The sequence below is a fragment of the Musca domestica genome, unplaced genomic scaffold, assembly GCF_030504385.1.
Source record: "Musca domestica strain aabys unplaced genomic scaffold, Musca_domestica.polishedcontigs.V.1.1 55, whole genome shotgun sequence".
Lineage (NCBI taxonomy): Eukaryota > Metazoa > Arthropoda > Insecta > Diptera > Muscidae > Musca > Musca domestica.
In genome coordinates, this window is record NW_026712355.1 from 4,308,842 (window position 1) to 4,334,853 (window position 26,012).

General features: G+C 34.7%; 1 protein-coding gene and 1 long non-coding RNA gene across 2 annotated transcripts in view; both read left to right on the forward strand.

Moving 5' to 3' along the window:
* LOC101898141 (cardioacceleratory peptide receptor) overlaps positions 1–26,012 on the forward strand; it is a 133,619-nt gene that overhangs the window by 63,368 nt on the left and 44,239 nt on the right. The window lies entirely within an intron of this gene.
* LOC109612474 (uncharacterized) lies at positions 19,881–20,383 on the forward strand. Its single transcript, XR_002194552.2, has 2 exons — positions 19,881–20,129; positions 20,189–20,383. It is a non-coding gene; the product is annotated as an uncharacterized LOC109612474 (long non-coding RNA).

Here is a 26,012-nt window from a genome sequence, read left to right on the forward strand (position 1 = left end):
AGGAATACGTTTTTAAGGACCGAGGGACCGTCAAACGTAGATTTTTAATGAATATTTTTCAAGAACCAAAGGACCATCAAAAGTGGATTTTATAAAGAATATTTTTTCAAGAACCAAAAGACCATCAAACGTGGATTTTTGAAAGAAATTTTTTTCAAGGGCAAAAAGACCATCAAACGTAGATTTTTTAAAGAATATTTTTTCAAGGACCATCAAAAGTGAATTTTTTAAAAAATATTTTTTCATGGACCAAATGACCATAAAACGTGGATTTTTTTAAAAGATATTTTTTCAAGGACCAGAGGACCATAAATAGTGGGATTTTAAAGAATATTTTTGCAAGGACCAAAGGACCATCAAACGTGGATTTGTTTAAAAGATATTTTTTCAAGGACCAAATGACCATGAATAGTGGGATTTTAAAGAATATTTTTGCAACGACCAAAGGACCATCAAACGTGGATTTTTAAAGAATATTCTTTCAAGAACCAAAGGACCATCATACGTGGATTTTTTAAAGAGATTTCCAGGACCAGAGGACCATAAAACGTGGATTGTTTTAAAGAATATTTTTTCAAGGAACAAATTACCATAAAACGTGGATTTTCTAAAGAATATATTTTCAAGGAACAAAGGGCCATAAGACGTGGATTTTTTAAAGAATATTTTTTCAAAGACCATAAAACGTGAATTTTTTAAAAAATATTTTTTCAAGGAACAAAGGACCTTAAAATGTGGATTTTTAAGGAATATTTTTTCAAGGACTAAAGGACCATAAAACTTGGATTTTTTAAAAAATATTTTTTCAAGGAACAAAGGACCTTAAAATGTGGATTTTTTTAAGGAATATTTTTTCAAGGACCATAAAACTTGGATTTACAATACAATACACCGTGACTTTTTTGGAAATTTATTAAAAAAAAATAAAAAACAAAAATCAAGGACCTCCTAAGTCTCAAACATGGATTTTTAAACAATATTTTCATGGATGACCTCAAATGCGATTTTCAAAGACGAGTCCTCAAACGTGGATTTTTGAAGAAGGGACAAGAACAAACTGGGCCTATAACGTGGAATTTCAAGGAAGGGGTTTTCAAGGACAAAATTTACCCCAAGTTTAGATTTTTAAATAACTATTTTAAATAACAACCGAACCTCAAACGTGGATGTTTCTGGACAAGTTTATTCAGAACACACAGGCCTCGAAACGTGGATGCTTAAAGATGAGTTTTTCAAGGACCAACAGTAACTCAAACGTGGACTTTTAAACAAAGGTTTTTTAAGGACAAACAGAACATAAAAGGACTTTAAAACTTCTATTTTTTAGAATATTCCTTCAAGGGCTCGAAAACATACATTTAAAAAAAATTCATCCGCATTAGTTGGCGTTAAATTCATAAGGAATATTTTATCAAGGAACCACAGAGTATAAAACGTGGATTTTTAAAGCAATATATATTGCCAAGAAACACAGATTTTTAAATCAAATGCGGACAAAAATTCCAAAACTTCTATAAATCCACCAAGTAATAAATTTGTCTCTCTTACGGGTTCATAAAATTCTCCATGACCACAATAAAACCAACATTTAAATACTGACCATAGACTCTAGCACCGAAAAAGTACCCACTTCGATTTTCATCTCCATAGTTGGCTTCGTTTGTGTAACTAAAACTTTCATTTCAGAAATCAAATATCCTTTTGCCAAACTAAACGAAACAAAACAAAAAATCCACTTAAAATTTACCAACTGCAGAGTGTTAAACAAAAAAGGTTCCTTTATTACCCTTGTAACATAAATGTGTTAGAGCTCCTTAGAATGTGCATATTTAGCATTGTGTGTGGGTGTAGGAGGGTGGGTGTATCACAATGTTGTTTAAGAGTATCCCCTCTCTTCCTTCCCCTTAAGCCTTTGGGCATAGAATATTGCCTGGTACGTGTTTGGCCAATATAAATTGTTTGGCCACATAAAGTTAACACTACTTGAATATCCTTGAATCTTTTGAATCAATATTGATGCTTTGTTCAATAAAGGATGAAGTCGGTTTGGTGATTCTTTGTGAGTCGATTAAAGTTGAGGAGGTAAAATTAAAGCGGAAGTGTTTAATATGGTTTGGGTTTAATATGAAATAATAATAGTTTTGGATTTAGGAAAAATACAGAAACCTCAGAATATAGAAATATGTTATATAATATTTCATAAAAAAAAATTTAAAAAAAAAATACATGTTTAACGGTCTGCTGGTCCTTAAAAATATTCTTAAAAATTGCTTTTGTTGGTCCTTGAATAAATATTATTAAAAAAATAAATTATTATGGTCCATTGGCCGTTCGAAAATATTCTTCAAAAAATCGCGTTTCACGGCTTTTGGTCCTTGAAAAATATTGTTTAAAAAATTGATTTATTATGGTCCATTGGTCGTTGAAAAATATTGTTTAAAAAATTAATTTATTATGGTCCATTGGTCGTTGAAAAATATTCTTTAAGAAATCCACGTTGGGCTGTCCTTTGGTCCTATGAAAAATATTCCTTAAGAAATCCACGTTGGGTTGTCCTTTGGTCCTTCGAAAAATATTCTTTAAGAAATCCACGTTGGGTTGCTCTTTGGTCCTTGGAAAAATATTCTTTAAGAAATCCACGTTGGGTTGTCCTTTGCTCCTGGGAAAAATATTCTTTAAGAAATCCACGTTTGATTCGTCCTTTGGTCCTTGAAAAAATATTCTTTAAAAAATCCACGTTTGATTGGTCCTTGAGAAAAAATACTCTTTTAAAAAATCCACGTTTGATTGGTTCTTGAAAAAATATTCTTTAAAAAATCCGTGTTTGATTGGTCCTTGAAAAAATATTCTTTAAAAAATCCACGTTTGATTGGCCCTTAAAAAAATATTCTTTAAAAAATCCACGTTTGATTGGCCCTTAAAAAAATATTCTTTAAAAAATCCACGTTTATTGGTCCTTGAAAAAATATTCTTCAAAAAATCCACGTTTGATTGGTTTTTGAAAAAAAATATTCTTTATAGAATCCACGTTTGATAGGTCCTTGAAAAAATATCCTTTAAAAAATCCACGTTTTATGGTCCTTTGGTCCTTGAAAAAATATTCTTTTAAAAAATCCACTTTTAATTGGTCCTTGAAAAAATATTCTTTAAAAAATCCACATTTGATTGGTCCTTGAAAAAATATTATTTAAAAAATCCACATTTGATTGGTCCTTGTAAAAACATTCTTTTAAAAATCCACATTTGATTGGTCCTTGAAAAAATATTCTTTTAAAAAATCCACGTTTGATTGGTCCTTGAAAAAATATTCTTTACAAAATCCACGTTTTATTGGTCCTTGAATAAATATTCTTTAAAAAATCCACGTTTAATTGGTCTTGGAAAAAATATTCTTTGAAAATCCACGTTTGATTGGTCCTTGAAAAAATATTCTGTAAAAAATCCAAGTTTGATTGGTCCTTGAAAAAATATTTTTTAAAAAAATCCATGTTTTTGGTTCCTTTAAAACAAATCCATAGAAAAATCTTGATTTTTTAAGTTTCTTTAAGGATTTAAATTTAAATCTGTTTAAATCTCTTTCCACCACATTTCTTATTGAGGATGCCATTGGGCGCCCTAACATAGGCAATACTTTGTACAGCTTGTTAAATAACTAAAAATATGCAAGAACTTTCATTTCACGCCATTTTAAGAATTTGTCTATAAAATTTAATGACGTTTTGTCAATGAGATGTGGCTTCGACACAAATCCCCTTCAGCTCTGCTTCTATACAAATCCCCTTTAGCGCCCTCTGTGAGAAAACCATTTGGATGAAGGAGGAGTGTTGTTTTCTACAAACATTTTATGCTCAACTTCATGATTGAATTATTTATTGGTTTCGGGGTGGGAGGGAATTCATTCAGATCCATGGATGCTTTCTTCCAACACAACATCGTGTCATTTGATTTCAGCAAACAGGAAAAAATCATAAAAAATAGGAAAAATAAGGAAATCATTCATAAATATTTGTTGTTAACCAATCGCTTTTCCAAGGCCCATTCAATCTGAGTTTCGTATTGAGTTTCCAGTACGGAGGAGATGTAAAAAGGGGGGAAGATATAAAAAAGAAAAAAATCAAACGTATGTCATAAATTTCAATGATCCTTGTGTGGTGGGCCTCTCTGTCTCCTGTCAAGTTAGCAACTTTTCTGCCTTCTTCTTCATCTTCGATGACAATCGGCGTATTCTGCCGTTTTTTAATTCTTATTGAATATAAATCTTTCGTTATTTTATGATTTATGCTCATGTGTGTGTGTGTGGAAAACAAAACAGACAACAAACTTTCGGCCCAGACATCGATAGTCAGCCAGGCATATTTTTGTGCCTGCTCAGTTCCCATGAGAACAATGAGACCAAATGATGAGCGTGATAAAGAAATGTCATCGAAAGGAGCAGTTGTGTGTGTGTGGGTGTTTGTTTGTTTTTCCCAACCAAGTTAAATGAAGAAAAATGAAAATAATTTTCATGTTTTGTTCCGAATATAAACACGTTCGGCACATAAAATGTTGTGAAAACAACATTGATGGTTGTGATGGGAATACCATGGCGTGAAAGGAATTTTTTGTAAAGGATTGAATTTCGTCTGAGTTTTTTTCGGCATATTATTTATAGACCCAGTCAAAAGAAAAAAATGTCTTATTGAAAACTGTTTACTTGGCAGGTTTTTCTTTTTAAAATATATTATTTATATCAGTGGCAAATATAGAAAAAAAACGGTTCACTCCTTATAGTATCGTTACGTTAAACGTTACGGTAACATAACAATTCTACCGATGCAACAACATAAAAAATTAATCCTTTATCATTAAGAGGTTCAAAGATATTAATGTAAATTTGGATTTTTAATTAAAACAAGAAAAAAGCCAATAATTTCGACCGGGCCGTACTTCGAATACCCTCCACAATTTGGAACGAATTTGGAAATTTTCAAAAAAATAAAATCCGTTAAAAATTCTGTTAAAATCTTAAAAATACCTAATATAGCCGTTGTGATGGGGTTTATACGAAGACGTGGACCTGCATAGACAAATTTCTGTCGCAGGCTGTAGTACCAAGTGGGAACGCCAAATACGAAATTTCAAACAATTTCGGTGAATATTGTACCTAAAATCTTCAAAATACCGAATATAGGGAGGTACTAATATACATAAGGCCTATACGAAGACCTGCACCTGCATAGACAATTTTCTGTCACAGGCTGTATTACCTATTAGGAACTTCAAAAACAAAATTTGATCAATTCCGGTGAATGTTGTACTTAGAATTCTCATCATACCGAATATATGGAGGTACCGACACATAGGGGGCTATACATGAACCCTCATGAACAATTTTCTTTCATGGACTGTAGTTTCCATTACGAACTCTAAATACGGCAAAGAAAACGGAATTTGAAGCAATTCCGATGAATATTGTATTTAAAATAGTCAAAATACCGAATATAGGGAGGTACATCTATACCGGGGCTATGAAAGGCCTAGACCTGCATAAACAATTTTCTTTCACAGGCTGTAGTACCTATTAGGAACTTCAAATACGAAATTTGAAACAATTCCGCCGAATAATGTCGCTAAAATCATCAAAATGCCGAATACTGCGAGGTACCGTTACATGGGATCAATACGAAGACCTGGACCTGCATAGACAATTTTCTGTTCCAGGCTGTAGTACCTAGTAGGAACTTCAAATACGAAATTTCAAACAATTTCGGTGAATATTGTACCTAAAATACCGAATATAGGGAGGTACTAATATATATGGGGGCTATACGAAGACCTGGATCTGCATAGACAATTTTCTTTCATAGTCTGTAGCTCCCATTACGAACTCTAAATACGAAATTTGAAATAAAAATCCGGTGAATATTGTACCTATAATTGTCAAATTACCGAATATAGGGAGGTACTGTTATAAGGAGGGCATACGAAGACCTGGCCCTGCATAGACAATTTCCATTACGAACTCTAAATACGAAAATTGAAACCACTCTGGCGAATAATGTCGCTAAAATCATCGAAATGCCGACTACTGCGAGGTACCGTTATATGGAGGCTATGCGAGGACCTGGGCCTGCATACATAGACTGTAGTACCCATTACGAAGTTATATAGACAAATCTCTTCCACGAGGTAAAGTACTCAGAAAAAATTTCTTGTGTGGGTTTTCAGACAATTCCATTGAAAATGTCGCTAAAATCATCAAGGTGCCGTTAATATGAGTGATAAACGATATCATAGACCTATACAGGGTGAGATAAAAAAACTACAACAAAGTCAAACGCCATAATTTTTGCATTTTTTTTAATTTTATTAAATGAAAGCAAAAAATGTCGGAAATAGCATCAAGTTTTAGAATAAGTTTAGATTTTTTCGAATTGGTCACATTTTTCACAAATTATGACCTTTAAACGGGCAATGAAACCGTCACATGCTGCCTGAGTGTTGCTCTGCGGTATTTTGGCCCATTCGCTTGCTAGAGGTGATCGACACTTTGGTATTTTTTAGTGCCAACCTTGCTTTCCAAAACTCCATACTCCAGACACAATAGTATAACGGATCGGTATCCGGAGATTTTGGTGGCCATTATGAGCTGAAAATGAAGCAAAGAACCTCATTTTGTAACCATTCTTGGATGGTGTGTGCTGAGTGCGATGGTGCTGTGTCCTGTTGGAATGTCCTAGGTCTGCGTCCAAAAAAATGTTTGCATGTCCACGGCTTTAATACACCCTCCAGAATATTTTCGCGATAATATTCTGAATTTTTTTTGATGCCACGGTCGATTAATACGAGCGGAGAGTGACCATAGGCTGTTGTGGCGGCCCATACCATCACCATGGCCGGTGGTTGAGTTCTGGTGGCCAACCGAAGGTGCATATTTTCAGCTAACCTCTTTGGCAAGTAAACACGATCATTTTGTTTCTTTACAAAATGCTAGACAACGAATGTTTTGTCATCGGAGAAAACCAAATTCGGCAGTTCACCACATTCGGCCAAGCAAAGCAACTCTTTATCTCTTTTAAGTCTATTTTCTGGTGGTGTAAGTTCTTGCACTTTTTGGAATTTCAATGGCTTTACCCCGAGCTCATTTTTCAATATTTGCCGAATGGAATATTGCGATATGTTCAGCTCTCGAGCCATTTTCGGCCACTGCGACGCGAGTTTCGATCAAGTCGCTTCTTTACTTTTCGAACCATTTCTGTTGATGTTGCTGTTTTCTTCCGTCCACTTCCTTGACGTCGGGCTACGCTACCAGTATCACGGTAACGAGCGATGGTACGAGACACAAGAGATTTATACACATTTGAATGCTGGAGTGCTCTAACGATAGCCACTTGTGGTTTACCAGCCAACTATAAAAAAATCACACTATCACGCTTGACTTCCATCACGAATAACTTTTTTTCTGGAAAATTCTCACCAAAATTCTTTTGCACGCTTGTAAACAATATAATGAGCTACCACTGGAATAATTTTAACAGTTGTCGGACGAGTGGCTTAGAAATGACAGCAGTCTGAAGTTGGTTACCGTTTTTTCATCTCACCCTGTATATCTCCAACAGATTTCGGGTTGATAATGCTCCAAATGGCCAATATCAGCCCAAGTGGTCTGTATTTTGGTACATCTAACCAAATTCAGTCTAGAAGCAAGTAAATCAAATGTGCAGAAAATCGGTTCTGATATAGCTATAGATCCCATATGTATGTTTCATCCGATTAAGTGTTTAAGTCGATCACATGCGTAATATGCATTCCACAACAATGATCTTTGGTACCAGATAGCAGATACAGCTCAGAAATAAGTGCCTAAAATGTTGCCAAGATCGGTTCAGATTTGGATATTGCTCCCACACATATATCCTCAACCGATTTCGGGTTAGTTGTGCACCAAATAGCCAATATCAGCCCAAATGACCTGAATTTAGGCATATCCGACCGAATTCGATCTAGAAACAAGTACATTTAATTTAAAAATCGTTTCAGATATAGCTATAGCTCCCATATATGTGTTTTATCTATTTAGATGTTTAAGTCCCTCAAATTCGTAATATGCATTCGACAACAATGATATTTAGTGCCAGTTATCGGATACAATCCAAAAATACCTCTGCCAAATTTTGTCATATGTTTTATCCGATTTTGGATATAGCTCCCATATATATCTTTATTCGTTATCAGGTTTATTGTGCACAAAATGGCTAATATCAGCCCAAATGGACTTAAATTTGGCATTTCTAACAGAATTCAGAAGCAAGTACTTCAATTTTTCGTTTCAGATATAGCTATAGCTCCCGTATATATATTTCATCCGATTATGTGTTTAAGTCGCTCACATGCCTAATATACAAGGATATTTGATACCGGATATCAGATATCAGATACAGCTCGAAAATACCTTTGCCTAATTTTATCGATTTATCCAGATTTTTATAAACCTTTGATATACATCCTATTTTACGGTTATTCTCTACCATATATATAATATCAGCTCAAAGGACAGATTTTTTCATATTCAACCGAATTTTTCCATTTATTTTTTTTAATATAATCCTTATCGAAGTCATACCATGAACTACTATGGCAATGTTATTTGGTTCTTGAGGTACAAAAGTCTCCGTCAAATTTATTGAAAATCGATTCAGAGTTGGATATAGTTTCCAAATTTTGACTTCTCTAAAGCGAAGATATGCATTTAAAAAAGGATCATAGTTGGTATGATCTGCTTCAAATAAATTCCCAATATAAACTTTTCTTTGTTACGGGAGCTCTACTTAAGACGCATAGTGGTTAGGGTATCATATAGTCGGCCCCACCCGACTTTTGACCTTTCCTTACTGGTTTAAAAATGAAAAAATGTATGCTTGAAATTTTAATTTAAAATACAGCATACTTTTAGGCATGTGTGTTTTAAATTTATTTTTAAAAAACACTATTAAAATGCATTTGAATGACCCACAGACTACAACCTATTAACTTCCTGTCAGTAACTTTTGCACAAGCAATAACATAAACAGATATACCTACATATATTTGTACGAAGAAGACTACAAAACAGCAACGACATTATGCAAATACGCATCTTGAAACTAGACATTGGAGCCTAAGGACAATTTGATAAAAATAGAATAATTAAAAAATTGCGAACGGAGACGGAAAACTTACGGTTTCTTGGCGTACACAAACACCAATACACACACACACACACTTTATATAAACAAGGAAGGGCAGGAAGGCCACATGGTACAAGGATAATGCCGACAAAATAAAATTGCAATAACTTTTGCAATTAAAATTATTTCAATAAAAATAAATAAATATAAAACAATGTCAATGGACAAACGGAGGGGAAAAGGCTTTAATGAAGAATTTGTTTTAAGAGATTTTAAAGAAATATTTTTTTTAATTAGACAAATATTAGTACTTCTAAAGAGGCTCAATTCCAGATACTTAACACAAAAAGACTGCAGGCGGCCTATACTCAGAATAAAAAAGAGTTTCAGGTCAATTTCATGCATGTCATAAAAAATGAATGAGAGAGGATTTCTCAGTCCATTGTCGAGTTGTGCATTCCGGTTTATAGTTAAGTACAGTTTTTCCTAAAAGTATCAGTGATTTCATAAAGTTTATATCACTCATACGCAGAGTATTCATACAAACGACCGGTGTCCGTAGAACTACACAAAGAACTAGACCGGAAAAATTTTAGTCAATTGTAAATCGTAGATTAATAAAACCTAAACCTTGGTTTGTAATATACACAACTTTATGTCGATTTAAGCAATTCTGTCCTTCTGTCCACGTATTTTTGGTAGCCAAGTTCAGATCACATTTATTGTGCGACTAAGATGAAACTTACCACAAGTCAACTGTTTGGCCCGAGGACGAACCTTATTGATAATAGATGATTTTCAGGGCGACAAGGTTTACCCTTTTTTATAATCTTAAGTCCTCCTCGCCTCTTCCAATATCTGCTGCCTCAAGATTTTCTTGCTTCTTCGTTTCTTCTATGTCTCCATTTTCCTTAGATTCCTGGGATTCAACATTTTTCGATGGCACATAAAATTTCCGGATTTTTCTTCTTGCAATTTTCCTTCTGTTTTAATTTCACCAAAGATAAAGCGTCCCGCCTTTTCACAACATTCTTGAATTTTTTCTCGTATATCCTACAAGCTTTAAATACTAATCAATATCCAAACATTACGATTCTTTTTCCTTTTGCTTCAAACTTCCCAGGGAGTATGGCCTTTCAAATTATTGATTTGATGTTTTTCCTATATAAAAGGCAGCAGCAATAGCTTCGCCCCACAAACTTTAATGGAGTCCGGATTCAATCAGAAATCCCCTACATAGCATTATTTTCGAAGAATGACGCCAAAAACAAGAATATTCTTCATCAAAGTTTATAAAGCCACCAAAGAAAAGAAATCTTAGTTAAAAATTAATAATTTCGGCCGGATCGAACTTTGAACACCCTCCACCATGTGGAACGAATTTGAAAATATTCAAAAACAAAAAAAATTAAAAATAACAATTTTGGCCGGGCCGAATTTTGAATCCCCGCTACAATTTGGAACTAAATTGGAAATTTTCAAAAAAAAAAAAAAAAAAAAAAATTGAATTAGAATCCGTTAAAAATTCCGTTCTGTAAAAAGCACCGAATATAGCATTTGCCGTTGTTTTGATCAATACGAAGACGTGGACCAAATACGAAATTTGAAAGAATTGATTTAAATTCATAAAAATACCGAATATAGGGAGGTACCGTTATATGGGGGCTATACGATGACTTGGACTTTCTTATGCAATTATTTGTCATAGGCTGTAGTACCCATTACGAACTCAAAATTTAAAACTATTCCTGTGAATAATGTATCCCCCCAGTTATATGGGTGCTATAACAAAACATGGGCCTATGTTTCCCAATTTCAATAACAAAAGTCCTGCAGAACAAACACACATCTGAGTAAAATTTTATCAACCTACTTCTACAACAACAGAAAGAGAATAGACTCAAAAGAGCTACAGAGTTGCTTCGCTTGGCCGAAAGTGGTGAACTGCCGAATTTGGTTTTCTCCATTCTCCGATGAGAAAACATTCGTAGCCCAGCAGTTTGTAAACAATGAAAAATTATCGTGTTTACTTGCCAAAGAGGTCAGCTGAAAATATGCTCTTTCGGTTATACCAGAACTCAAGCGCCAGCCATGGTAATGGTGTGGGCCGCCATATCAGCAGATGGTCGCTCTCCGCTGGTATTTAGCGACCATGGCATCAGAAGAAATGCCGAAAATAATGTCGAAAATATTCTGGAGGGTTTATTAAAGTTTGGACACGAAAACATTTTAGCCGCAGACCTTGGACATTCCAACAGGACTCAGCACCATCGCACTCAGCACACGCCACCCAAGAATGGCAACAAAATTATGTTCTTCGCTTCATTTCCAGCGCACAATGGCCACCAAAAACTCCGGATACCAATCAGTTAGACTATTGTGTCTGGAGCATTTTGGAAAGCACAGTTGGTACTAAAAAATACCAAAGTGTCGATTACCTTAAGCAAGCGCTTCGAAATGACCAAAATACCGCAGAGCAACATTCGGGCAGCGTGTGACGGTTTCATTGGCCGTTTGAAGGTCATAATTCGAGCCAAAGGTGGCCAATTCGAACAAATCTAAACTTATTCTAAAATTTTTATGATATTTCCGACATTTCTTGCTAATATTCAATGAAATTAAAAAAATAATGTAGAAATTATGGCGTTTGACTTTTTTGCAGTTTTTTTTTTATCTCACCTTGTATGTTTGTCCGACTGCAGTTTTATTGTGTGCCACATGTCCAAATATTCGTCGAAATGAATTGGATTTCGGCACATCAGAGCGAATGCAGCCCAGATGCATGTACATCAAATTTGCTAAAAATAGGTTCAGTTGTAGCTATAGCTCCCATATATATGGGACATATTTTAAATTTGTGGGTTTTGAAGCGTTCTTTAAGATTTTTTGATGAAAGTCCTTCTAATATAGCTTCTGATTTTATAGACTTCATGCGAAACATTTCATATTTTCATATTTAATAAAAATTGTGTAATTTTTAAGATTTTTCAAATACCCTCTACCATAAGCCCAAAAAAACTTGAAGAATGTGGCTGAAATTATAGAATTATCAAACATCGGAAGATGCCGTTACATGGGGGTTACAGGAAAACATCAACCTATAAATACTATGTTCCTCCACCCTAGCTAAAACCTATTACGAACTTCAAATACAAATTGCAAAAACATCTAAAATCAGGAGGAACCGCTATATGGGGGCCATATCCATTAGTTGACCTGATTCGACAATTTTTGGCATGACGAGAACAGAATTAATATGGTAGGAAATTGTGACAGAAATTTGCAAAATACCCAAAAATCGGGAGGCACCATTATATGGAGAGCTATAGTTAAACGTGGACCAATATATCTCCTTTTCCGTACAAACCAGCTTGCATATAATATAAACCTTTGTGCTAAGTTTCCTGCATTAAATAACGTGGACTCTGTCGTGATTTCAACAGACAGACGGACTTCGCAAAATCGGCTTATAGTTTTATTTTGATCAGGAATATATATATGTAATTATATTTTTTTTTTTTTTGGGTCTCTGACGAATTTTACGAGGTGTTGCAAACAGAATGACAAATTTGATATCCCTCCCATTGTATGGTAGAGGTTATAAAAATATGGTGACGAAAATATGGAATTAATGTGTTTTAATATATTCTGGCAAGACTTCTTTATGTCTAAAAAATGCCCTAGTTAAAATTTCGGATTTTTTGGAAAAATTCCCATTCCCAAATTTTTTATGAGAAAGAGTTTAAAGGTAATTTTTTGAGTTTTTTAGGGTTTTTTTTTTTTTTTAAAGAAAGTATATATAAAATATGAGCTTCGAAAGCTTTCTTGTTTTTTTAAAGACTTTCTGGCCAAAAATCTTGAATATTTTATTAAAATATTTTTTTCATTGACCTTCAGCAAAAATCCTAGTTTTCAAACAAAAAAAAAAACAAGTAAGCAAAGGCTACAGTCGAGCGGGGCCGACCATTGAATACCCTACAACACTATAATAAACGATACAGTTTATATAGGCGAGATACTCGAAAGAATTCCACAAGATATTGTGACATATAATAAAAGAAAACCATCAGGTTTCGTTCTCTAATTTTCGAATAATGGCAACTTAAACTAATTTAAATGGTCTTCCTAGATCTGGAACCAATATTTCCCAAAGACCTATAATCTCTCAGAAGTGGCAAAAGATTAACATTTATTATTGGTTTTTGACTGAAACGCATCTATATGAGATACAGACATTTGACTATATTCTTCAACGAAATCAGCGTTAACGAAATAGTCAGAAGTGCGTCTTTCCTGTATTTGTGAATTCTCCAAAAAGTCACTGGAATGGACATTTTCGTATTTTGTCTACAAAAGTTGGCAAACTCCTTCACACATTGAATATTTTTGGATGGCCATCCAAAACTGCTTGGCTTTTGCAATTTCCGGTAACCCCCATTCAAATGTGCGTGAGGATCGGTTGATAATTACAACCTGCTTACAATTTTGCAGTTTTTTGGTCCATTTCAACCCCTAAATATATGGCGATTATCTCCAAAAAGAGTAGGCTTCTATTCTGACCCTCATCTTATCCCCATGCAAAATTTCATAAGGATCGGGCCATAAATGCGATCTGTATATGATATCCTGATATCCTAACTACTTAGTTTTGTTAGCTGTAGAAATATTACCAAATGTTTAATTCAAAATGAAAATATGCCAAAAATATGACAAAATTGAAAAAATATGAGAAAATTTTAAAAAATCAATATTTTCATCTTCATAGAGATATTTTTATGCGATTTTTTAGACGTTTTTTCTTTCCTGCCAAGAGGCCATTCTGAATTAATGAGAACTGTCGAAATCAGTTCAGCCGTTCTCGACATATAAGAGATCTTTCAAGCATATCTTCTTTTATAGACATATATATCGCACATATTTCGCTATACATCCGATTTGTTGGATGTTAACATCAATGTAAAGGTCAGAAGTAACCTTGTCATGTCTTTGGGATTTCGCCGGTATTTAAAATATTCGCGGTTTCATGAAAAATTTTGAATTTTTTCAACACAAAAGATATGGTCTATTTTACCCGCTAAATATTATCCGATGACCACCCAAATTGGTAGGCTTCTTCTCCGCCCTAAACTCTAGCTACATGCGAAATTCCGCGTCGATTGGTCTATAATTGCTACCTGTATAGTTACTGCAAAATCCGACATTTTTTCAGTATTTGGTCCATTTCAACCCCTAAATATTATGCGATCATCTCCAAAAGAAATAGGGTTCTATTCTGACCTAAGCCCCACCTCCATTTCGTGATGATCGGACCATAATTGCGACCTGTAGAGTGATTACAAATTAACATGGACAGACGGACAGACGGACAGATGGACGGACGGACATACATAGCTAGATCGACTCAGCTCGGCGAGCTAGGAAGATCCATATATACTTTCCTATATGGGAAACCAATATTTCGAGGTGTTACATAAATTCTGGCCCAATCAAACTTATAATACCCCCAACACATAGTGTTGTAGGGTATAACAAGTAAAAATCTAAAAAGATGTATTCTTTGAGTTATTTATTTTATTTCTTATTAATTATTTTTGTATATCCTCCACCTTGGAAAGGAGGGTATATTAACTTTGTCATTCCGTTTGTAACATCCTTAAATATTCGTCGTAGACCCCATAAAGTATATATATTCATAATCAGCATAAAATTCTAAGTCGATTTAACGATGTCCGTCTGTCTGTCTGTCCGTCTGTTGAAATCACGATACAGCCCACATTATTTGACGTAGAGCGCCAAAATTTAGCAGAGCAATTTGTATTGTGTCTAGGATGGTTGGTAAATGAGATATTTCGGTCCACGTTCTGGTATAGTCCCCATATAACGGTACCTCCCGATATTCGGTATTTTGATGGTTATTGCCACATTTTTTCACGGATTTGTCTGAAAATTGATATTTGTAGGTCACAACGGGTCTCTGTACGTATGTCAAAACATTGTATAAGTCCAAGTTTTGGTATAGCCCCCATATAAAGGTACCTCCCGATATTCGGTATTTTGATTATTTTTGCCACATTTTTTCACGGATTTGTCTAAAAATTGGTATTTGTAGGTCATAATGGGTCCTAGTTCGTGTGGCGAAACATTGTATGTATAGGTCCACGTTTTGGTATAGTCCCCATATAACGGTACCTCCCGATATTCGGTAAATTGATGATTTTTGCCACATTTTGTCGCGTATTTGTCTGAAAATTGTTATTTGTTGGTCATAATGGTTTCCAACATAGGTAGCGAAACATTGCATGTATGGGTCCACGATTTGGTATAGCCCCCATATAACGGTACCTCCCGATATTAGGTATTTTTATTATTTTTGCCACATTTTTTCACTGATTTATCTAAAAATTGGTAGTTGTAGATCATAATGGGTCCCAGTTCGTGTGGCGAATCATTGTAATTATAGGTCCGCGTTTTGGTATAACCGCCATATAACGGTCCCTCCCGATATTCGGTAATTTGATGATTTTTGCGACATTTTTTCACGTATTTGTCTGAAAATTGGTATATGTAGGTCATAATGGGTTCTAGCTCCGTTGGCGAAACATTGCATGTGTAGGTCCACGATTTGGTATAGCCCCCATATAATGCTACCTCCCGATATTCGGCATTCTAATGGCTTTTGGCACGTTTCTTCTAATGTTTCCTTTACCCTAAGGTGGAGGGTATTAAAAGTTTGGCCCGGCCGAACTTAAAGTTTTTTTACTTGTTTTTTTTTTTAATTTTTTGCCACAAAGTCTATAAAATAGTATTTTTAGTAAAATATTCTAGTATTTTGGCCAGATAGTCTTTAAAAAGCAAAGAAGTTTTAGAAGCCCATATTAAAAACATTCTTAAAAATCCATAAGGAATTTTCTTAAAAAAAATAAAAAATAAAAAATCTAAAAAAACCCTTTTTTGTAAAAGTTCTAAAAATCAAAGAAATCCAACATAATTTTTTATTAAAAAAGATTGGTTCTTTTAAATGTTATATATGGCACCTTTTACATTTTTTCTTTTTTTTTTTTGGAAAATGTACGACCTAATATTGAAGAGTTTTAAAAATGCCTTTAATACATGCTAAAAAGGCTTAATTGTTTTAAAGCACTTTACTGATAAGAACCGGTTATCTTTCAATACAAAAATATTTTTCAAAGACTAGATTTCTTGTTAATAAAATCTTGTGGCTTGGAAATTATAACTCTCAAAATAAATTTGGCCTCATAATAATTTATCTTTCATTATCTAGGCTTATTTTCCCATCAAAACTCTTTACTAATTTCTTTTTCCATAACCTATGTCAAAAGATATGAACAAATCGAAAAATGTATAAAAATAAAGTTACAAAAGAACGAAAAAAACTTTTTTATTAGTCAATAAATTATGCACTTGTTTTGTTACAACGTTTGCAAAATCCAGACAAACTGAACTGACTGACGTGTTATCACTTTCAGATGGAAGATGGAAATCACACACACTCACACAAATACACACATATACACACTGCGAGAAGTACAAAGAAATTAAGTGCAAATAAACTTTTTCCTCTGCAATGTATCACACATACATACGAGTTCACCCTCAATCATGGAGACACACATACTCACCTATGTTCACATTACAGACACATGTAAGGACGTAGAAGAAGAAAATGAAGAAAATAAAGTTGAAGTAATGAATGATAAAAAAAGCAGACACATTTATTTGCCCTAACAATGATATATTCGTTGGCAGTTGGTGTGAACTTTGAAAACTGTGGCAATGAAGAGTGAATTAGAAATTCTTCTCTTCCAAGGAAATTTTTTTTTTTTCTTGAAAACAAGTTACGCTTAATTTTACGTTACAGAAGTGGTACTTGGAAAAGGTAATTAATTTATTGGAGAGTACTTAACATTTAAAGATCTTTCAAACTATAAAAAATTAATCGGAACTTACCGTGAAGTTTTCTCAAGAGTTAATTTAAGGATATACGAAGCGTAACTAATAACGTGATTATTTCTGCCTCAGCTGATTAGTGCCCTAATTTTGAATGGGAATAGAATGGGAATTACATTTCTAACTTTGGGATATCGCATCGATTTTTATACCCTCCGGCCAAATGTTTGCTTGCCCAAGGCCCTTATACACCCTTCAGAATATTTTCGCGATAATATTAAGCATTTATTCTGATGCCACGGTCGATTAATACGAGTGGAGAGCGACCATCGGCTGTTATGGCGGCCCACACCATCACAATGGCCGGTGCTTGATTTCTGGTGGCCAATCGAAGGTGCACATTTTCAGCTGACCTCTTTGGCAAGTAAACACGATTATTTCGTTTGTTTACAAACAGCTGGACAAAGAATTTTTTCTCATCGGAGAAAACCAAATTCGGCAGTTCAACACTTTCGGCCAAGCGAAGCAACCTTTTAGCTCTTTCGAGTCTATTTTCTGTTCTTTCTGTTGCGGTGTAATTTCTTGCACTTTTTGGAATTTCAATGGCTTTACTCCAAGTTCATTTTTCAATATTTGGCGAATGGAATATTGCGATATGTTCAGCTCACGAGCCATTTTTCAGCCATTGCGACGCGGATTTCGATCAAGTCGCTTTTTCACTTTTCGAACCATTTCTGCTGATGTTGCTGTCTTCTTCCATCCACTTCCTTGACGTCGGGCTACGCTACCAGTACCAGTATCACGGTGACAAGCGATGATACGAGACACAAAAGACTTATTCACATTTAAATGCTGGAGTGCTCTAACGATAGCCACTTGTGGTTTTCCAGCCAAATATAAAGAAATGATACTATCGCGCTGGAATTCCATCACGAATAACTTTTTTTTCTGGAAAATTCTCACCAAAATGCTTTTGTACGCTTGTAAACAATATAATGAGCTGTCACTGGAATAATTTTAACAGCTGTCGGACGAGTGGCTTTGAAATGGCAACAGTCTGAATTGGTTGCAGTTTTTTCATTTCATCCTGTATTACTGCACAGAAAGAGAAAGAGTGATCCGATTTTGCTCCAACGTTGCAAATCTTAATACTTGCATCAGTTTAAGATCAGGTGCGAAAATGGCCAGAATCGGTCCACTCCATCAAGTACCTCCCCCGCATTCAAAATTTTGAATAATTATAACTCTTCCGATTGCCTTTATATTACACGCATCACAATATTTTTATTAACCTATGGTCTTACGTGCCTCTTCTGGTACCTCCCCCACGAAGGGTCAAACTTTTGAGCATCCATGAAACTCATAAGATGGGAAATTAAAATCCGTTACCATTCAGACTTGAGACGTCCCAATATTTCCATCAACCCAATATTTTACTTGGTGCCAGGCATCACCGCAAAAGGCCAAATTTTTGAATACCCAAAGCAATTATAAAATCCAAAATATGCATCCGGTTCTCTTCATATTTAACACATCCCATTATTTCTACTAACACAAGGTTTGCTGTGAAGATAGGATATATCGGTTCATTATATACCTCCCCCACAGAGGGTCAAAATTTGGAATATCCATGAAGCTCATAAAACGCCAAATTAAGATCCGATTCCTTTCGGACATGCTACAACTCAATATTTCCATCAACACAAGATCTGTTATTATGACGGTTGAGATCGGATCATTTCACAAGGTTCAAGATTTCGAAAAACCAAATGCTTAAAGAAGGCGAAATAAGCATCCAACTCTCTTCTAATTAGAATTAGGAGAATAATGTCACTAAATTCAACAAAGTACCGAATATTGGGAGGTACCGTTATATGGGGGCTATACGCAGACGTGGACCTGCATAGACAATTTTCTGTCTTAGGCTGTAGCATCCATTTTTCAAATACCAAATTTCAAACAATTCCGGTGAATAACGTTGCTAAAATCATCAAAATACCGAATATCGGGAGGTACCGTTATATGGGGGCTATACCAAAACGTGGACCTACATGCTCCATTTTCATTACCAAAAGTCAAACCAGACATAATCTTCGTTTGAGTAAAATTTTATCAATATACTTCGTTTCGTTTGGAAGCTAGAGTGATTTCCACTGACGTACAGACGAACAGACATCGCAAAATCGACATAGAATTTTATGCTGATCAATATGATATACCCGCCATACTATGGTGGAGGGTATAAAAAAAGTAATGCTTTATTTCATCCCTGTACATCGACTGTGATCCAAATTCTAGAGATCTAGATTTATCTACTTTCTTAATGTATGTAGCCTGCCTTACTGCCTAACTTCCTGGCAAAATATTCCAATTAATTTTAAATGCCGTAAATCAATGATCGGATACATTTACCACTTGAACGCGCTCTTAATCACCTTCCACTTAATTTTAAATTAGAAACCGACATTTAAGAGATGTAACGTGCCTCTGCGCTTAGCACTTTTAGACACTTTTCCATTTGTTCTGGTTGTCATTCAATTTAATTCGCTTTAATTTTTTATTTTCCTCTATTTTTTTACGGCATGACACGTGACTGACGCTTATTCTAATTTGATCCTAGCCTCCCACACCCCCTCCCAAAGTGGCAATTTGCCACAGTGTATGCTTAAACAGCTCCTGTTCGAACAGCATTTAAGGCTCCACACTTACGGTGCGAATGTGGAAATTTGTTAACTTTTGTTTTGTTTTCCGCCAAACGGCATTCACTAGAATTTCATTGACACGCACACACACACACGTTCTTGTTTATGGAAATCCAACCCAACATACCAAAAATACAATACAGCTTGAGAATAATATTATGAAAATAGTTTATCGTAGGAATTCCTCAACATTGCTAGAGAAAAACTTTTTTGCACAAACTTTTCTCAAATCTGTCCTTTGTTGACAAATTTGTTTTGATTTGTTTTTTTTTTTTTTTTTTTTTTTGTGAAAATTGTCGACAAAAAAAATATTTTCTTTGGTTAAAATCAAAATCACGCGAATTTAAGACCCATTTCTGGACGAAACTCTAAGGTCATGATGAATAATAAATCTGGGAATCTGTAGTGTATATTTTTCCAATCTCATTTCAGAATAGAGGCGTCAAAAAGTTGCAAGAATTCAAGAGATTTGAAGAATTAGTGGAGGAGATGCGGAAGCTCAAATAAGGGGAAAGAAAGCATCTAGGTATCAATGCAACAGGAGGCAGCGACAGCTGGGATGGCGATCAATGAATGAAATGTGTAAAATAATTAAAAAATAAATATTTTATACCATTGAAAAAATAAGCTTGATATAATATTACTTTCGTAAGCTTATTCTGCAATTACAAGAATAAGCTTATGAATAAGGGTTCCCTTTCGATTATTCTACAATTGTTAAACAAGCATTTCTCAATACATTCTCAAGATTTTCTCAAGCGTAAAGCTTATGTTTGAAAGCTTATTAAAATATTATTCTCAAGTCAATTTGGTATGTTGGGAATGTTTCAAATTTTTGGGAAAAGTTTTCTCCCAACTTTTATTTATTTTTAAACTCACACGCCTTCGTTTGCTTGGCATAAATTTGCATGCAACCATGGTACAATGATATCAAGGTAGGGCTATGATACCATATGATTTCAATTTTTTTATTTTCTTGGCTTAATATGTCATCTTTATTTGTTTACATATGTGTTTTCTTTTCAATAACAAATAAATTGTTCAGAAAACATTCAAATTCGGATGTTTTCAAAATGTTTATTTCATCGTATGCATCGAAAAAATCTAGAGTTTTTGTAGCGAAATAATCCTTTAGAGATATATAGAACCTGGTTTTGAAAAGAAGTGTTGACCTTTCATTCAGTTTTCGCGGTTTTCAATTATTTATTCCAAATAAATGCAACAAGTTGTTAGATTTTGTTATTGTTTTGATACTATTTCTGACATTACAAGCCAAACAGGTAGACCTCTACACTTGCAATTTTTTCAAAGTTGACCTACCTTCTCTTCATTGTACCATGCATGCAACCAAACTGCTGCTGCTGCTGCATGCAACCGAACTGTGCAACAACATTGTTAATATCAATCTGAATTGTGTTGTGTTGAATGTTTGTTATATAAATAACAGAAAAATAATAATAATAACAATAACAACGGCGAAAATTGAAATATGAAACCGTCCAGTAGGTGGAAGTGGGAAAAATTAATTTGTTTTGTTTTGTTTTCGATTTCGAGTGTTTGTTGCATAAATTGAATTTGGAAAATGGACGGCGAAGGTGGAAGCGTTGTCAGGTGCAAGTACAAGAGATGTTAGAGGTTCGGAAAAGCCTGAAAATGAAAATGGATAAAATTAGAATTTGCGAATTTGGATCACAAATGGTATATGGGCATAAAATAACGTAATTTTCAAAATTCGAAAGAAATTAAAAAAAAAAAACATTAGTCGGTTTTGCCGACTGATGTATACCCTCAGCCAATGTCGATTATTTAAATTAATTTTGACTTCTGTTATGATTATTCAAATTATTGACACTCTGTGGAGTAGGTTAGAAGGAATGAACCAATATTGTCCATTTAGTATCGGATTTTAACACATATGATATAAATATTTCAACGTGCCAGCCTTAAGACTGTATGAGTTACTTCCTTCACTTTACAGGGTGAGATAAAACAAACTGCAACAAAGTCAAAAGCCATCATTTTTAATTTTTATACCCTACAACACTATGTGTTGGGGGTATTATAAGTTTGATTGGCCCAAAAATTATGTAACACCTCGAAATATTGGTTTCCCACATAGGAAAGTATATATGGATCTTCCTAGCTCGCCGAGCTGAGTCGATCTAGCTATGTATGTCCGTCCGTCCGTCTGTCCGTCTGTCCGTCTGTCCATGTTAATTTGTAATCACTCTACAGGTCGCAATTATGGCCCGATCTTCACGAAATTTAGAATGGAGGTGGGTCTGGGGTCAGAATAGAACCCTATTTCTTTTGGAGATGATCGCCAAATGTTTAGGGGTTGAAATGGACCAAATACTGAAAAAATGTAGGATTTTGCAGTAGCTATACAGGTCGCAATTATAGACCAATCGACGCGGAATTTCGCATGTAGCTAGAGTTTAGGGCGGGGAAGAGGCCTACCAATTTGGGTGGTTATCGGATAATATTTAGCGGGTAAAATAGACCATATCTTTTGTGTTCAAAAAAATTCAAAATTTTTCATTAAACCGCGAATATTTTAAATCCCGGCGAAATCACAAAGCCATGACAAGGTTACTTCTGATCTTTACATTGATGTTAACATCCAACAAAACGGATATATAGCAAAATATGTGCGATATATACGTTTATCAAAGAAGATATGCTTGAAAAATCTTTTATATGTCGAAAACGGCTGAACTGATTTCCACAGTTCTCATTAATTCAAAATGGCCTCTTGGCCGGAAAGAAAAAACGTCTAAAAAATTGCATAAAAATATCTCTCTAAAGATGAAAATATTGATTTTCTAAAATTTTCTCATATTTTTTCAATTTTGTCATATTTTTGGCATATTTTTATTTTGAATTAAACATTTGGTAATATTTTTACAGCTAACAAAACTAAGTAGTTAGGATATCAGGATATCATATACAGATCGCATTTATGGCCCGATTCTTATTAAATTTTGCATGGGGATAAGATGAGGGTCAGAATAGAAGCCTACTCTTTTTGGAGATAATCGCCATATATTTAGGGGTTGAAATGGACAAAAAAACTGCAAAATTGTCAGCAAGTCGTAATTATCGCCCGATCCTCACGCGCATTTGAATGGAGGTTACCGGACATAGCAAAAGCCAAATAGTTTTGGATGGCCATCCAAAAATATTCAATGTGTGAAATAGTTTACAAACTTTTGTAGACAAAATACGAAATACAGGAAAGACGCACTTCTGACTATTTTTTAAGGCTGATTTCGTTGAAGAATATAATCAAATGTCTGTATCTCATATAGATGCGTTTCAGTCAAAAACCAATAATACATGTTAATCTTTTGCCACTTCTGAGAGATTATAGGTCTTTGGGAAATATTGGTTCCAGATCTAGGAAGACCATTTACGTGCAACATCTACCTATAAATTGGAAATGAGCAAATTAGTTTAAGTTGCTATTATTCGAAAATTAGAGAACGAAACCTGGTGGTTTTCTTTTATTATTTGTCACAATATCTTGGGGAATTCTTTCGAGTATCTGGCCTATATAAACTGTATCATTTATTATAGTGTTGTAGGGTATTCAACGGTCGGCCCCGCTCGACTGTAGCCTTTGCTTACTTGTTTTTTTTTAATTTTTTGAATGAAAGCAAAAATGCCTGAAATGACATCAAATTTCAGAATAAGTTTAGATTTGTTCAAATTGGTCACCTTTGACACGAATTATGGCCTTCAAACGGCCAATGAAACCGTCACAAGCTGCCCGATTGTTGCTTTGCAGTATTTTTGCCCATCCCCGGCGAAGCGCTTGCATGAGGTGATCGACACTTTGGTATTTTTTTATTTCCAACGTTGCTTTCCGAAATACTCCAGACACAATAGTTCAACGAATTGGTATTCGGAAATTTTGGTGGTCATTGTTCCCTGGAAATGAAGCGAGGAACCTCATTTTGTAACCATTCTTGGGTGGGCTGTGCTCAGTGCGATGGTGCTGAGTCCTGTTGGAAGGCTTTAATACACCCTCCAGAAGGCTTTAATACACCCTCCAGAATATTTTCGCGATAATATTCGGCATTTATTCTGATGCCACGGTCGATTAATACGAGCGGAGAGCAACAATCGTCTGTTATGGCGGCCCACACCATCGCCATGGCCGGCACTTGAGTTCTGGTAGCCAAACGTAGGTGCACATTTTCAGCTGACCCTTTGACAAGTAAATACGATAATTTTGTTTGTTTACAAACTGCTGGACAACGAATGTTTTTTCGTCGGATAAAACCATACAAAGACGTGGATCTGCATAGGCAAGTTTTGTCATAGGCCATTACAATATTCAAATACGAAACTTAAAACAACTCCGGTGAATGATGCCGCTAAAACATCAAAATACCGAAAATAGGGAGGTAGCGTTATATGGGGGCTATACCAAAACATCAATACCAAAAGTCCTGCAGACCAAACACACATCTAAGTAAAATTGTATCAACCTACTTCTTTTCGTTCGGAAACTAGAGTGACACACAGACGGACAAACAAATGGATGGGCATCGTTAAATCGACATAGAATTTTATGATGATCTCCTGATGATGATAAATATTTTATTGGGTCTAAAATGAACATTTCGAGGTGTTACGAACGGAATGACAAACTTAATATACCCTCCATACTATGGAGATGTCATCTTCTAAATACAAATAAATTAGTTGCATTGTGTTAGTCATTGATATTCTGTGGAATTCTCGAACCAATTTTTATTTATTCAAGCTTCATATGAAAGTTGACATCAATTCCAAGGTTTATATGTATAACCGGTGTGTGTTGATTCATGAGTTATAGCCATTTTAACGCATTTATTTTGATACATGTATATCGAAGATATATAGGTGAGTGGCCGACTGATTGAATGCCCAGGCGAAATGGCTGAAGCTAGAATTTTAAAGTTTGTCATACAATTCAAAGTATGTGTGTGGGGGGACAAGGCTTGGTTTTTGGAAAATCGGTTAAAAGGTATTATAACAAGTTAAAAAATATCCGCCGGTTTTGTCGACAGATGTGTACCCTCAGAGTAGGTTTCATTATTTCAATACATTTTTCCTTTTGTTATGATTGCTTAAACAGTTGACCCTCTATGGACTAGATTCCAAAGAATATTGTCCATTTCGTATCAAACTTAAATATATATGAAATAAATATTGCGACGTGCCAAATTTGGACTATATTGGTTACTTCCTTGAAAGATATTTGAGAATTTTTAAAAAATGTTATAATGTGCGTGAGGTGTCGGATATAGTCGGCCGAAGTATTCCATTTTAATAATTCACTAATACAGATAAAAATATAAGTATGGATAAAATTACAAGAAAACCGAACTTATTTCTAATCTTATGTGAAATCATAAATTCCATATTCATCTCAAGTTTCTAGTTGAAAGAAATATTTAGATAAAGCAGGTTGTAAAGAATCGCTGACGTGTTTCACAAGTTATGTCAGACAAAAGTATTGCAAATTGTGACCCTTTGTGGGTGACGTAGCAGAAGGGGTTCGCAGATATGTATCATCTTCACAATAGATCTTTTGTTAGCAAAAATGTTTGTATGTGCGAAATTTGAAGAGAGTTGAATGCTTATTTCGCTTTCTTTGAGCGTTTTGTTTTTCAAAATCTTTAACTCTATGTGAGGGAAGTACCAAAAGAAATGTTCCGATCCCCCCGTCTTTATAACAGATCTTGTGGTGATAGAAATATTGAGATGTACCAAGTCCAAATGGAATCGGATGTTAATTTCGCGTTTCATGAGCTTCATGGTTATTCAAAATGTTGACACTTTGTGTGGGAGGCACTCATCTTCACGAAGAGAACCGGATGCTTATTTCGGACTTTATGAACATTTTTGTTGTTCAAAATTTTGACCCTTTGTGGGGGAGGTAGTGGACCGATATATTCCATCTTCAGACCAAACCTTGGGTTAATAAAAATATTGTGAGGTGTGTAGTTTGAAGACAATTATTCGAAATTTTGACCCATTGTGCATCTGACCTAGCATTGATGCAAATATTAGTATTTCCAAAGTTGGAGCAAAATCAGATTATCCTTTTTCTTTCCGTGCAGTAAAATATTTTTTGGAAAATTTCAGTTTTTTTTTTTTTTTTTTTTTTTGTGCGGGGGTGGTACCAAAAGAAGTGAACCGATATTACCCATCTCTGAACTCGATCTAAGCTTGACAATAATATTATATTGTACCAAATTTG